This window comes from Erpetoichthys calabaricus, chromosome 8 (genome assembly GCF_900747795.2).
Source record: "Erpetoichthys calabaricus chromosome 8, fErpCal1.3, whole genome shotgun sequence".
NCBI lineage: Eukaryota > Metazoa > Chordata > Cladistia > Polypteriformes > Polypteridae > Erpetoichthys > Erpetoichthys calabaricus.
In genome coordinates, this window is record NC_041401.2 from 195,375,249 (window position 1) to 195,391,753 (window position 16,505).

Here is a 16,505-nt window from a genome sequence, read left to right on the forward strand (position 1 = left end):
TGAAACCTTAAATGAAACACTTCTTTAGATACGCACTGCGCACGTTTGCCATTCCCAGATCTTATTTCTGTCATATATTTTTGTTTTATTCTAATTTTGAAGTTACAAGTCACCCTGCGTACAGTAGAATTAAAACGCTCGCTTTTAAGGTGGAATATTTAATGACTTTTCCTTTGCCAATGGGCGGCGTTCCTGCGCTTCGGCTTAAAGAATAGAGCGGCGAAAACAAAAGTTAAGTGCATGGGACCCTCGTAAAAGGCGTCGATTTTATGAAGTGGGGTCGCGTGGAGCCGCAGCCTGTCCAGGCAAATGAACACACAAATCAATCAATCAATCAATCAATCAATCAATCAATCAATCAATCAATCAATCAATCAAGGTGTTAAAAGTATGAGTCACGTGTTTATGTGTAAATCACCGCGTCGCGGTGAGGATCTCAAGAGACGGCAGTCCAGCCAGATAGACGTGAAAAGCACCGAATCTATTATATAGCGCCTTTCAAATCGGTCTGTAATAGACAGAGAAATTCAAGTTAAAGTCAAACTTTATTTACAAAGCTCATTTTAAAACAGCGTCAGCCGAAACCAAAGACATTCAACTGTTTTATTATGCGGCGCCCATACATTTCCTTCATGTTTTTCACGTTCACTTACATTATGTTATCGTACTTACATCGAAAAGAAATCCGCCAGTAAAACGTAAAGCAAATATAAACAACGTATAAAAAAAATACAGTTTATACTCAGCAACCCCAACGGGAGTGACACGCCGCTCCGCCACCAGCGGATATAAAAATTGAAGGTTTGGTCAGGTTTGAAAGGACACGTTTGATTGATAAAGAGGGGACTTCAAAATGAACAAGTCGAACACCTGCAATGTGTGTGTTTTTGCCAAAGCATTCAACGTTTAAAATGTCAGGCAGCAGCCACATCGGACTGGCGATCCGCACATCGAAGAAGAAGAGAAAATTGGGACATTCACACCCACCTGCATTTAATAATGTGTGTGTACTAATAGTATGTGAATATCTATCCGTCTTAAAAAAGGCACACGTGTCTCTGGGTCCATCTACTTGCTGTGTCTCTGACATTCCAACAGATGGCACACTACAACAAGTTGAAGTAACAAAAAGGCACTGCATTTTTCATTCCAACAGATGGCGCATTACAAAAAGTAGCACTGCTGTGACCAATCACATACCCTGTGGACTAGAACAGAGAGATAGGCACTGCATTTGTCATTCCAACAGATGGCGCATTACAAAAAGTAGCACTGCTGTGACCAATCACATACCCTGTGGACTAGAACAGAGAGATAGGCACTGCATTTGTCATTCCAACAGGTGGCTCAACACAGAGATTTGTAGCAATTCCTTTATTTAGTACAAATGTTTGTGACACGCCACCTGTTAGAATTTGAAATGCAATGCATTTTATTAGTACATATGTTACAAAATACATTCCAGTAGATGGTGCACTGCAAAAGTGAATGCTAGGATATACTTCCATCCATCCATCCATTTTCAAACCCGCTGAATCCAAACACAGGGTCATGGGGGTCTGCTGGAGCCAATCCCAGCCAACACAGGGCACAAGGGAGGAACCAATCCCGGGCAGGGTGCCAACCCACCGCAGGACACACACAAACACATCCACACACCAAGCGCACACTAGAGCCAATTTAGAATCACCAATCCACCTAACCTGCATGTCTTTGGGAGGAAACTGGAGCGCTCGGAGGAAACCCACGCAGACACGGGGAGAACATGCAAACTAGGATATACTTATATTTTCTAATACACACACAAACAAGGCTTGAAATCGGCTGGCAGGTACTCGTATGGAGTATATTTAGTACTGGTCTCCCAAATGGTGAGGTGGGGTTTCTTGGCATAGAGAGGAAGTGAGGGCAGTCTTCATTGGGCTGGCATCTCTCTGAACTGATGATGTAAAAAGAGATTGTGTTAGCAACAGCGCCACCTCTCTACTCGGGGAGGTACTCAGAGCCTTGACAGTAAGTGCATGTGCTTGACAAGATAGATTTTATATATATACTGTATATATATATATATATATATATATATATATATATATATACTATATTATATACTGTATATATATATATATATAGATATATATATAGATATAGATATATAAATATATAGCATGTGTATATATGTATTGACGTATATGTGTATGTATGTATATAACGGGCTTTTCAAAATGAAAAAGCAGATTTCAAAAATGTATTTCCAACAAACTGTATCAGACAGAAACACATTCCGCACACAACTGGAGAGAGGAAAGTTCAAAGTTTGAAAGCCCACCAGTGAATCCCACGGAGCGCCGTTTCTCGTTTATAGTAAAATGGCAGCAACACCACAAGAGAAATCATTTTGCGTACTGCAGTGTGAGAAGTGGGAGTCCATTGTTCAAGATGGACAACAAGATCTTGCTCATCGTCTATTGGCCTCCCAGGTCTCCAGACCTCACCCCCCCCCCCCCTGTGATTTTTATCTATGGGGGTACATTAAAGAAAGAGTGTCTGTTCCACCTGTGCCCGCTAATCTTCAAGATCTGTGCCATCAAATTGAGGAAGCTGTGAATTCAGTAACTAGGGGCCTGTGGACTCGTGTGTGAGAAGATGGTCTACCGTTGTGATGTTTGTCGCGCTACACGTGGTGCTCATGTTGAGGGCATGCAACCTCAAGGACCACAGGACCAAACTGTGAACTTTCCTCTCTCCAGCGATGTGCGGAATGTGTTTCTGTCTTATACAGTTTGTTTGAAATACATTTTTGAAATCTGCTCTTTCATTTTGAATAGCCCTGTGTATATATATATATATATATATATGCCTGTGTGTATAACTATATATACATAGAAATAATCTAAACACACAAATATAGAGTATATACGGGGCAGCTGGAGCCCATCCCAGTAGCACAGAACGTGAAGCAGGAATTCCAAGGCAGTGTGAACACAAACACTCACATTCACACTCAGGCTAGTCAGGGGGTAAATTAACCAGGCTAAGCCCCCTCAAATATCATGTCAGGACAACCCCCCCCCCCCCCCCCCCCCACACACACACACTGTTACTTTATATAACAAGAGTTTCAAGATTCATATTACTTAGTATTTCAGATGCCCATCCTTACCATTTTAGTCTGCCATGGATGCCACTGTGCCCACCCACCCCACCTGCATGTCTTTGGACGGTGAGATTCTGTTTAATTGAATTTATAGTCACAGGGTCCGGAGCCCAGCCCTGCAGCACAGAGCACAAGGCCCTTATGTGAGCAGCGCTACACACCCTCAGGTGGCTCAGTCTGCTGACAGAAGATAAAAAGGCACATCCAGGACTGTCCAGATGAATTTGTACGCCCGCTTGTGTAAAGAAACTGTTTTGTTCTGATTCGGACTGAGATGGAGAGTGTGGTGCAGTGGACTTCAAATCCTGACCAGCCTTGTGCTCCAATTATGAAACCAAAAGAAATGTCACCAGTTGTATCATAAATGTTCTAAGTGGCCTTGGATAGAAGTGTCAACCGTAAATGTCATGGTCTGGCGCCCCGTCCACAGATGGTGCCCCTCTTATACTGGGATAAGCTCCCGGGACCCTTGCTTTGGATAAAGCAGGTTTGGAAAATGGATGCAGTGGCACAGCACATTTGCTTAATATCTGAAAGAAAATACATTGAGCGTCTCCCACTTACACGCCATAGCCAGAAAGATGGTGTCCAATAATATAACATGGTTATGAAATGCTTAGGCACTCCGTTATATAGACATACTGTATATAGCGCCTGCACGCCACTGATGGCTTCTTAGATATGCACAGCAGTGATCTGGTGTCACCACGAACATCTCCTGCCTTTAGATGTCAATGCGAGCCCAAGTCCAATTCGGACTGAGCGCCTCCTCCACGTAAGTCGCGGCACGATGGACTCCTGAGTGAGTGTGCAGCACGTTGGGACAATTCGTGAACTGACAGGCCCATGAAAAGCCTCCCCTCCACCGCTTGTATCATCCGAGATCTAAACATGGCCCTCGAATGGTGCTCAGCCCCACCACACACACACACACACACTCACACACACTCACACACACACACACACACACACACACACACACACTCAGGTGCGCTCCACGTGCAGGTAAACTCCGCTTTGGAAAGCCGAGCGAAGGCGGCACGCAGACTCGCAATTCTGCGCCCCGGGCTGCTGTTAATTAAAGCTGACGCAGAAAACGTGCCCACCTCACACACAGGGGGCTTGTTTGATTTTCCTGCGACCTGAAGTTTCTAGCGCTGACAAAGCCGCGTTTGTATTGCGCTCGGGGGTGTCGGCCGAGTGCCCCACCGCTTCAGGATAAATGACGTGTCCCCGCAGTCGCGCCTCGGCTTTTTCTTTAAATCTGAAGCCGGTTGAGGACTTTCTCCGCGACATACATTGAGTATTAGAACTAAATGGGGGGTTTGTTTTGGGGGAGCCCCTTTTGCTCTGTCCATGTGCTTCGTGTTCACTCGTCGAGGACACAGGGACCAGATGGACGAGTGAGAATGGGTGAAGTGGCAGACTGCATGGCAGTTTCCCAGTCGGAGCCCCGACTCGAATGGACTTCTTTTCTGGTTTTCGTTTCTATTGAATTGCATGTGACGCACGCGCCGAGTTATAAAATCAGCAGCGCCGCCCAGGGCGTTTAGAAAACCCCCGGCAAGTCGACACTGGAGCCGCTTTGTGTTTTGTTAAATCTCACATTGTGCTCCTTCAGATGTCACGGGAATTGTAACGAAAGAGCGCCCCCTAGGGTTAGACATTAAAACGACGCGTAAGCGCACACCTCCCCTGGAGCGGCAGGCTGTTCCAATCAAACTGTGAGATGGTGCATCACATCAGCGGACTTAAACGATTATGACGAAGGAAGTGCGGACGCGCCAGCGTTCATTACGAGCGGAGAAGCGACGAGAAACGTTTGGCGGGTCTCTCTGAACAGTTTCGAGATCCGTCGGGACTCAAAAAATGAAAAGAAATCGGTCTGCGTTTTTGATAAAAAGCTCAAACTGGAAGCAAATGTATCGCCGGCTTGAGTGCGTGACAAGCAGTGCAGAGCCACCTCACACGAGCACCTCTGTCTCTCTATATAACAGGGGTGGGCAGATTCAGTCCTGGAGGGCCGCAGTGGTTGCAGGTTTTTGTTCCAACCCAGTTGCTTAATTAAAAAACAATCCTTGTCAATTATTTAATTGCATGGCTTGTTAGTGCTTTAACTTTGTCATGTCAGGTCATTCTCATATCCTAGATTTATTTTCCTTTCTAAGGATATCATCCAAATGATTTGAAGTCTAAAACAGATGAGTAATTCTCAGTGCTTCACTTTTTTCTCTTCACTTTCCTTCCAAGTATTTAATTAAACCAAATAGTGCATGATAAATACACACAGGTGTAAATGAAAACAAGCTAAATGGAGAAATGCTGGTCTCTTTTGTCATTTGCATGGTATTGCTAATTAGGAGCAATTAAAAACCAAGAATACAGCTGTTTAAGACTAAAATAAGCAATAAGGGTTCAAAATCTTAACGAGCGAGACAACTAAAGTGAAGCTGAAGTGTTACTTGAGCAATAAGGGCTTCTTATTAAGCAATTGGGTTGGAGCAAAAACCTGCACCCACTGCGGCCCTCCAGGACTGAATCTGCCCACCCCTGCTATATACTATCTAATATATAGCGCCTTTCTATAGAAAAAATATGAAATAAATGTAAGGGCGCAATGTTCAAACAGTTCTGTTTATCTGTCATATCGTGCCTTTCCTATCTATCTACTATCTTATTTTTTCATGTCTATTATATTGGACGTATCTATTTTTATGGGACTGTTTTATCGATCTTCCTATATATCTTTGCTCTCTAACTTAATATTATATAGCGCCTTTCCTATCGATGTACTATCCTATCACTTTTTATGTCGATTATACAGTACTTTTCATATCTTTCTCTTAAAGGACTTTCATATCTATTATATAGTTCTTTTCCTGTCAATCTTAACATAATACAGTATAGTGCTTTTCCTATCGATTTACTAACATATGTTTTTCTTATACCTCTGCTATCTATTATATAGTGTCTTCCACATCTTTTTGTCTCTCTATTCCTACAGGGTATTCTGTCTATTATACTATATAGTGCCTTCTCTCTCTATCTCAATATTATACAGTGCCTTTCCTCTATCTATTAGCTTATAATATTGATATCTATATACAGTAACCTTGCTACCTGTCTAGCTATTATATAGTGCCTTTCTTATCTACTTTTTAGAATTTCTTTTCTAATCTATTGATTGCATAGTTTCTTTCACATCCATCTATTTTTACAGGGTCTTCCTATCCTTCTCTTTCTTAGTGTTATGGCCTTCCTCTCTGTCTGCCCACCCATTATATAGTGCCTGTCCTATCTGTCTATTATATGGCGCCTTTCATACCGTACCTATCTGTTGTACATAGTGCCCAGCACGGCAACTGGCTTTCGTAATAGTCCAGCTAACCATTTATAAAGGAGTTGTGCCCTCTAATGGCCACAGCATTACACTACACTTAACTTGCCGGCGCTGCTAACCCCGTAGAAATGAGGGCCAAACACCTTTAGAAACGGCTAACTTGTACAAGGCTGCTATATTAATGAACAATTTCCTCTTCATTCCCTACAACTTAGTCACTCCGACTCTGACCCATGTAAGTCCCTTAAATGGCTAAGTGTTCATATTGTAAAAATATAGAAACAAAATACCAGCGAAGTGCCTTAAAATGGGTTTACTACAAAAAAGCACCAATCCTCAACACTGACTTTCTGTGTCTGTAGCTATTTCTTTGTCCTTAAGTGTTTTTAATATCTATCAGTGGTGTATAATTTACTCATTTCCTTATCTAATTTTACACACACATATACATATAGTATATACAGTATATATATATATATATATATATATATATATATGGTTGAAATAGTTTACTGTCAAATAATGCAAAGAGTACGCGACACGTGTTTTGGGCTCATCAGTAAACTATTTCAACCATTTCTATGATCTGCTCCTCACAAAATGAGGGCACCGTGGCGGATGTTAGCCGACTTGCAGACCAACCACAAGCGTTACCTGGCAGGTAACCACCCATACAATCAGATTGTGATTCAGACTACGAATGCCGTGAATATATTAGTATATATATTGTAAAGGCCAGCCCTGACACAGACAGGCATGGAACACGGGTTCAAAGCACACAAGGGCTTTTATTTTTCCTTGTGGGACACGCCTTCCTCGTCCCAAAAAGTCAAACACAGTTCCCAAAATACAAGTACACCTCTACACAGTACTCTTCTTCTTCTTCTCATTCTCCGGTAAGCTTCGTCTCCCTCCTCCCGACTGCTGGCTCCTTTCATAACACCCCCCAAATGCTCCAGGTGCTCGTTGATCCCCTTACAGCAACACTTCCAGATGTGGCAGAAGCACCGTCCAAGAGGGCTCAGCAGCTGTTGCAGCACCCTCTGGCGGCACTCCCGGATCCCAACAAGGGCTGTAACCAACTCCAACTTCCAGTCCGTGGCACCACTGCAACCCAGGTGGGCTGCCATCTAGCGGTCCAGGGAAAATAAAACTGAATAGGATGGCTCCCTGGGTCCTTCGAGCGTGGAGGAGTCCTGGCTGGGCAAGAGAGGGTCCCGGCCATCCACCACAATCTACAATTACCTTCACAGCCATCTATCTATTGTTTATAGTGGCTTCCATGTCTATCCATATCTATCTATTATATAGTGCCTTTCATATCTACTGTATCTATCTATATAGTTTAGAGTGCCTTTTCTAATATCTATCTGTCTATCTCTGTAGTTTATAGTGCCTTTCATATTTATCTATCTAGTAAAGTGTCTTTCAGATCTTTTAATTATATATAGCACCTTTCATGTCTAACAATACTCTTTTCGAACTGGCATACCACTTATGAATTTAACACTGTTAAACTGTTTGCTACAACCTCTGTACCATATTGCTATTTGACTTTATCGTCCTCTTTGTTTTTATATTTTATTAATGTTGTTTAATTTCATTGGAAGATGACCTTGAGTGTTAAGAAAGGCGCCTATTAAATAACATGTATATCAGCGTTTCTCAACCTTTAAGAATTTGCAACCCGAGTTTTCATAACAGTTTTAATCGCGCGCCCCCCCCCCCCCCCCTTATGTTTTTTTGAAAGGAGCCCACTAATACCAATTTCTTCTTTTTGAATTGTCATAGATGCATATTTCATTATACCTACTTAATTAACTTTTATCGACATTTATCTAACTCTCTATTTTTCTAGTATCAGAATGTAGTTTAAGTTAATTTGTTTTGGTTTCAATAGATGGATTTTTCATATTTTCGATTCTTGTTTTCTTTTTTACACATCTTCGCGCCCCCCTAGGGGGGTCTGCCCCACAGTTTGAGAACCACTGATGTATTATTATTATTATTATTATTTATTCTGCCTAAGGGTTCTTTGCATAAGAAGTTTGATATTTTGTCATTTGAAAAACTTCCTAATACGTGAACAATATTACAAACTCTTTAAGGTATGGTGCGCGGCCTAGCAGTAGACTAGCGGATACACTTTGGGTTATTGAGGGCAGTGAGGGTCCTTTTAAAATCAGGACCCCCGGCCTTACACGAACCTGTTACCATCTGTTTATGGTTATTTCCTGTATGGAGATTCTTTCAGATCGAAATAATAAATGAAGTTTGTCTGCCACCGTCCTTTGGGAATCAGAAACGGTGCCCTATGGCATCGCTCTGAAGAGCCACCCTGGCACTTTGATTTTTAAGAGTCTACAGTTTAGTGCTCAGTGAATTGTAACGGTGAGCGCACTAAAGTTCGTTTTCCAACACCGTTGCGCACTTTCAGCGCCTGTTCGGTGTCTACGGCAGAACAACATTACACGAAATTAAGACAGAAGATGGCTGCCAGAGTTTTCAAGCCGTCTGGCCCCTTCAGCCCCTAACTGCCCCTCTTAGTGTGTGACTTATTGACACACAAGCGGGCTTTTCATGTTCCTCACGTCCTGAAGTCTCCAGCGGTCGGACATGTTGATCTCGCCTGTGTGCCGTGTATGGAAATCGAAATGCAACTGCAAAGTGGCGCTTTCTGCGGCGACTCTGCCCCCTGGTGGCACATTCTTGTTAATTCTGTCAAGCCGTCTGACTTCATTATCAGCTTCACATTTTACATCATCTGTTTGGCTCAGTTTGTCCAGCCCTAGGAAGAGTCCTGGTGGTCCTGAACTTCGTCCGTTTCAGAATTCTGCAGGTCACTGTGCTCCTGGGAACATTCAAAGCTTTATAAATGTTTTGATCCCCCTGTCCTGATCTGTGCCTGACCCCAGTTTGATCATGGAGGTCTACAGAGAGTTCCTTGGCCTCCATGGTGACATGCAGTGTGAACTGTGGGGCCTTCAATACACAGGTCTGCGAGTGCCATTTTCAGATGATGTCTTGCCACAGGTGGTCCTCAGTCAAGTTCTAGAAACATCTCAAAGAGAATTCGACCCCACAGGATGGACGTGAGTGCCACAGCAAAGGGTGTGAACACTTGTAGGAACGAAAGATTTCAGTTTGTGAATTTCAATAAATTTGTAAACCTTTCTGAAAACACGTTCTCATTTTGTCATGATGAGTTAATGAGTGGAGAGTGATGGGCAAAAATGGCAAATTGACCAATTTAAAACAAAATTTACAACACAGCAAAGAGTGCAGGAAGTGAAGGGGTCCGCAGTAACTGAGACCATCAGAACTCACACCACTGGTGATACTTAAAGAACTGATGAGTTCTTTAAATAAGAATAATTTCTTTTATCACCACACAATACTGTAGTAATTCAGAACTCCGCTGGATGCCTACAACTAGAACAATTCAAAGAGAGTCAGGGGTCCGAGGCGACGTGCTAGCTTTTAAATAACAATCATGCAGCTCAGGCAAGGTGGGTGTGCGCAGTCATGGGGCCCGGGGAGTTAATACGGGCATTGGGGCTGATGTGAGGGGATTCCTGTTTACTGATTGACTTTATGGGTCATAATTTGGATGCTGCGCCCACTGGGATCTAAAGCAGCCAGGGAAGGCTAGAAAGAGGGGAGTGAAGGGTGTCAAGTAAGAGATAATTTAAAAGGCATATAAAAGAGACATATGCATTGCATTTGTCTTTCCAACAGATGGCATATCCCAAACATTTTTAGTTCTAAAATACATTGCATTTATCATTCCAACAGATGATGCATCACAAACATTTACACTGCTTTTACAAATCCCATACCAAATGGCCTATAACAGGGACATATGCGTTGCATTTATCATTCCAACAGATGGAGCATCATAAATATTTTTAGTAATAAGATACACTGCAATTGTCAACCCAACAGAAGGTGTATCACAAACATTTTCAATACCTTTATGAATCCCATATCAAATGGCATATAACAGGGACATATACATTGCAATTGTCATTCCAACAGATGGTGTATCACAAACATTTTTAGTAATATCATTCACTGCATTTGTATTCCAACAGATGTCACATCCCAGGCATTTTTACTTCTAAAATACATTGCATTTGTCATTCCAACAAATGGAGCATCATAAATATTTTTAGTAATAAGGTACACTGCAATTGTCAATCCAACAGATGGTGCATCACAAACATTTACAATGCCTTTATGAATCCCATACCAAATGGCATATAACAGGGACATATACATTGCAATTGTCATTCCAACAGATGGTGTATCACAAACACTTTTTGTAATAAAATTCACTGCATTTGCATTCCAACATATGTCACATCCCAGACATTTTTAGTTCTAAAATACATTGCATTTGTCATTTCAACAGATAATGCATCACAAATATTTACACTGCTTTTACAAATCCCATACCAAATGGCCTATAACAGGGACATATGCATTGCATTTATCATTCCAACAGATGGAGCATCATAAATATTTTTAGTAATAAGGTACACTGCAATTGTCATTCCAACAGATGATGCATCACAAACATTTACAATGCCTTTATGAATCCCATACCAAATGGCCTATAACAGGGACATACGCGTTGCATTTATCATTCCAACAGATGGAGCATCATAAATATTTTTAGTAATAAGATACACTGCAATTGTCAACTCAACAGATGGTGCATCACAAACATTTACAATGCCTTTATGAATCCCATACCAAATGGCATATTACAGGGACATATGCATTGCAATTGTCATTCCAACAGATGGTGTATCACAAACACTTTTAGTAATAAAATTCACTGCATTTGCATTCCAACATATGTCACATCCCAGACATTTTTAGTTCTAAAATACATTGCATTTGTCATTCCAACAGATAATGCATCACAAACATTTACACTGCTTTTACAAATCCCATACCAAATGGCCTATAACAGGGACATATGCATTGCATTTATCATTGCAACAGATGATGCATCACAAACATTTACACTACTTTCATGAATCCTATCCTAAATGGCATATAAAAGAGACACATATGCATTGCATTTGTCATTCCAACAGATGGTACATCCCAAACATTTATGTTCTACCTTCCCTAGATTTTTGACTTTTCGTCTGATTACTTCTCAAGTAGTTTTTGGCCTTTGGCTGTTGTTTGACCGTTGTGAACTGATCAAACTCGACACACTTACAAAGGTTTGGGGCAGCCACTCGTGTAATTTCCCTGGCTGTAAAAGGTTGTGAAAATCAAGACAGATGTGTGTCCTTGATGGAGTCCAAAACAAGACTGAAGATTGTCAGAAAAAATGGCGGCTTTAAATGCCAAAACCGGCGTCCAGCAAGTCTTAAAATACATCAAGGATTTCTGTCGGCACGTAGCGCTCATCTGCTCCTGCTGATTTGTCCGATTCCAGCCTGTTTAATCCTCGCTGCACTTCTCCCTCTACCGTCACTCAGTCCCTCCTTTGTAGCTCCCGTTACTTTTCACAGATGATCAACTTCAGTAAAGTGCCAGTTGAAAGCTCTTGCTGTGTCACTCTCTGTATATTTATGTCACACTCTTCACCTCCTCCGTGACTGTTGTGTTACTACTGAAGTGTTAAACGAGTCTCTTTAGCATTTTCTGCAAAATTTCTCTCCGGCCGCCCTTTAGCTTTCCTGATATACTTTTTAACTGTTGCTCTCATCTGTCTTACAGATAGCCTTGGACTTATTAGTTTTAGAAGATTTGCCTGTTTATATTTATTCATTTTTATGATGTCTTCATTAGCTCCTTATTTATCCTTCACAAATTTTAATTTAATTTGATACAAACTTGTCCTCCATGATACGTACAACAGTTTCAAACCTGCCCCACATCACCTCAGCCGTCTCCATACTTGAGCGCTTGTCCCAGTTTATCTTAGTCTGCTCAGAATTTCCTCTGCCAAAATGAAATTGAACAGTTTGTGTCTTTCAACACGCACTCAACTGATCAAATAAATGACATTGTGGTCACTCGATCCCAAAGGTCCAGTCACAGTTACCCTCCTGACTATTACAGAATATTAAAAAGAGCCCTGAGCCCTGCTGGACACCAAGTCAAGTGAAGTCGGGGAGCCTGCACTGGTACAGCGTGTCACCGCACCTGCCACACGACAAAACAACTCGGGAAAAGGCAGACACGCGGTCCAGTCCCACCCTCTGGAAATGACCCTCTATCTGTGTTACGTGGGCGACCCCTTGGCCTGGTGGAGCCACTCGGGTCCCCAACAATGAGGGTCCTGTGAGCAGGATCACCCTCGGGTAATCGCACCACATGGCCGTAGTGCCGTAACTGACGCCCCTTCACAATGCAGGTCATGTGCCTCATTCGGGACTCCATGAGCAACACAAAGTCAAACCAGCGATACCCAAGGATTCTCCGGAGAGACACAGGAGTCCAGTCTTACATCTCCGGTCACTGGATGGCGTCCATGTCTCACAAACAGGAAGCACCAGGACTCTAAAGACTTGGACCTTCGTCCTTTTGTTGATATCGGGAGCGCCACACACCCCTCTCCAGTGACCTCATGACCCCCCCATGCTCTCCCAATCCGTCTATTGACTTCATAAGGAGAGTCACACGAATGTCACTGCCAAGGTAAGTAAACCTCTCGATGATGAGGTCGACACTCTCTCTGCTGATGGCCATGCCCAAGAGGTCATTAAAGGCCTGGATGTTGGTTTTCATCAGGGCCCTCACAAGTCCAGACACTCGGACCCCTCACTTAGTCTCTCGTGCACCATTGATCAGAGCCTCCATTGACTCCATGAAGATCACAGCATCGTCACCAATGTCAAGATCTGTGAATCTCTCTTCACCAACTGATGCCCCACAGCTGCTGGACCCCACGACCCTGCCCAACACCCAGTCCATGCAAACATTGAGGAGCAGAACACACCACTGACGACCCCCAGAATCAACTGGGAAAAACCCTGAGGGTCTGCCTCCACTCAACACAGCACTCATAGTACCAGTGTACAGGAAGTGTACGCCACTTCAAACTAAATCAGCTAAATCTGATAAGGTGCCCCCCCCCCCCCCCAACCCCAACCCTGTGCTTGAGTCCATTTTGTACCCAACCACACCTGAGTTTCTAGCTTCACTCGCTAACGTCCTTAAGCGCTGGAGGAGAAACCCGTCAAACGCTCACTGAGGGGAAGGATCACGAGGTCCAAATGCTGTAGATGTGCACACCACTGGCCGGGTTTATACTTCACGCGACGCGCATGCGCCAGCGGACGCTCCTGCTACGCAAGCGTTGTACTGTTTATACTCGTGTGCGTACTTTACGTAAATCTGGAGGAATCCAGCAGGTGGCAGTGCGAGATATCATCACGGTGAGGACAGCTTCGACTTCGCTGTGTTGTGAAATGCCTGGAGCACCCATTAAATTCCGATGACACCTTAGCGCAATATCTCTGAAAAGGATGTTTAATGATTAAATCCGTCAATCCAGGGATGTGTCCATTCCAGCAAGCATTGGGCACAAAGCAGAAATAATCTCTGAACGGGGCATCAGCTCATCGCAAGGTGAATACAAGTGAATACAAGGTGAATACAAGCACTCACATACTGTACACTGGCGTCCCCAAATCTGCATATCTTTGTAAGGAAAGCGGAGCACAGTGTGGAAACCCAGCAGGAAAACATGTAATAATAATAATAATAATAATAATAATTCGGAAACTCCAGGCAGGAAATACCAGGGATGTGACTCCCTGCGAGACAGCAGTGCCACCGCTCCGTCACCGTGTCACCCTCTTGTGTGTAATTATTAACAGTATTCATTATTTAAACGAAATTAACAGTTTATCTGTAAAATGTAACATACACACTTTAATACATTTCATCATGAAATTGATATCAAGTATAAATCTAAAGATTCTAAATTTAAAGAGAGTTGGGATATCATATATTTAATGTGTTCTCTGTGGCGATCTATTGCTGCTTGCCGTAGCGATTAAAAACGTGGATGACCTTTACGACGATCTGCTTTAATGATAAAGTAAACGACGAGGTTAAAGTGGACATTTCGAAATTAAAGCCGAAATGTCCACTTTAAGCACAAAATAGACGTTTTCACCGTGTCCTTAATTTTTTTGTCTCTGTGGTTCAAATACTGCGCTTTACGTTATGTTGCTGCTGTGAAATTGCAAAAGAAAAACAGACGGCACAAAAGATCAGGAATGTGCGATACTTGAATATAAAAGCACCACGAATGCATCTGTATGTCGGCATTTTGCTTCACCACATCGAACCATTCGTCAAATATCGAAGCGCGCATATCGATCCCGTAAGATACGCAGAGAGGCTTTCTGTCACATGTGGATAGTGAACAGAGACTCTGACGTCACGCTCCGACTTTTAGCACACTGCACCCCGAGTTTCTGCTGGTACTGCAACTCGCGCACGCGTCGCGTTAATTTCTGAGGACCAGCTTAGAGGACACGTCAAATGAACGCATGGCAGACATGATGTGTGCGCGTGAAGTATAAACGAGCCCTAAGTGTGCAGCTCTACAGGTAGACCTCTGGACACCGGGCCTTTTTAGAGGCACAGCCCTCTGCTCTTCACCCTTCTTCTCATTGTGGTTTGGGTTACCTCCTAGTGGTCGTACTTGACACGCATTTTTCCTTCTCCTACTACAACACCATGGACTGCAGCAGACTCCTTAGCCACTCTCTGTAAGGAAGATTGACAGCATGTCAGTCAGTCCATACACATACAGTACATGTAAAGTGACACTGGGAATAACACCACTGCCACCTCACTTTAGGGCCCCGGGTTCAATTCCTCTCCCACTACTTTACTACCGAGGCACTTTGTTGATCGTTTAAATGACATGACAGCACCCTGCCACGTCTTTAATATGGAGTTAAAAACACATAAACTGTATGTCATTGGTCCTGGGCACCAAAATAGACCACCATACTGAGTCTTCATAAATCTTGACGACGCCTCTTTAGGCCAGTGGTTCTCAATCTGTGGGGCGGGCCCCCCTAGGGGGGCGCGAAGTAACAAAAAGGGGGGCGCGAAAAAGTGAAAAAAAGAAAACAAGAATCCAAAATATGAAAAATCCATCCATCCATCCATCCTCTTCCGCTTATCCGAGGTCGGGTCGCGGGGGCAGCAGCTTGAGCAGAGATGCCCAGACTTCCCTCTCCCCGGCCACTTCTTCTAGCTCTTCCGGGAGAATCCCGAGGCGTTCCCAGGCCAGCCGGGAGACATAGTCCCTCCAGTGTGTCCTGGGTCTTCCCCGGGGCCTCCTCCCAGTTGGACGTGCCCGGAACACCTCACCAGGGAGGCGTCCAGGAGGCATTCTGATCAGATGCCCGAGCCACCTCATCTGACTCCTCTCGATGCGAAGGAGCAGCGGCTCTACTCTGAGCCCCTCCCGGATGACTGAGCTTCTCACCCTATCTTTAAGGGAAAGCCCAGACACCCTGCGGAGGAAACTCATTTCAGCCGCTTGTATTCGCGATCTCGTTCTTTCGGTCACTACCCATAGCTCATGACCATAGGTGAGGGTAGGAACATAGATCGACTGGTAAATTGAGAGCTTCGCCTTGCGGCTCAGCTCCTTTTTCACCACAACAGACCGATGCAGAGCCCGCATTACTGCGGATGCCGCACCGATCCGCCTGTCGATCTCACGCTCCATTCTTCCCTCACTCGTGAACAAGACCCCGAGATACTTGAACTCCTCCACTTGAGGCAGGATCTCGCTCCCAACCCTGAGAGGGCACTCCACCCTTTTCCAGCTGAGGACCATGGTCTCGGATTTGGAGGTGCTGATTCCCATCTCAGCCGCTTCACACTCAGCTGCGAACCGATCCAGAGAGAGCTGAAGATCACGGCCTGATGAAGCAAACAGGACAACATCATCTACAAAAAGCAGTGACCCAATCCTGAGTCCACCAAGCCGGACTCCCTCAACGC

At 43.7% G+C, this 16,505-nt stretch overlaps 1 protein-coding gene across 1 annotated transcript in view; it reads right to left on the minus strand.

The window, feature by feature from the left end:
- The window catches only part of clasp1a (cytoplasmic linker associated protein 1a), a 991,009-nt gene that overhangs the window by 125,185 nt on the left and 849,319 nt on the right, over window positions 1-16,505 (minus strand). The gene's annotated exons all lie outside the window — the stretch shown is intronic.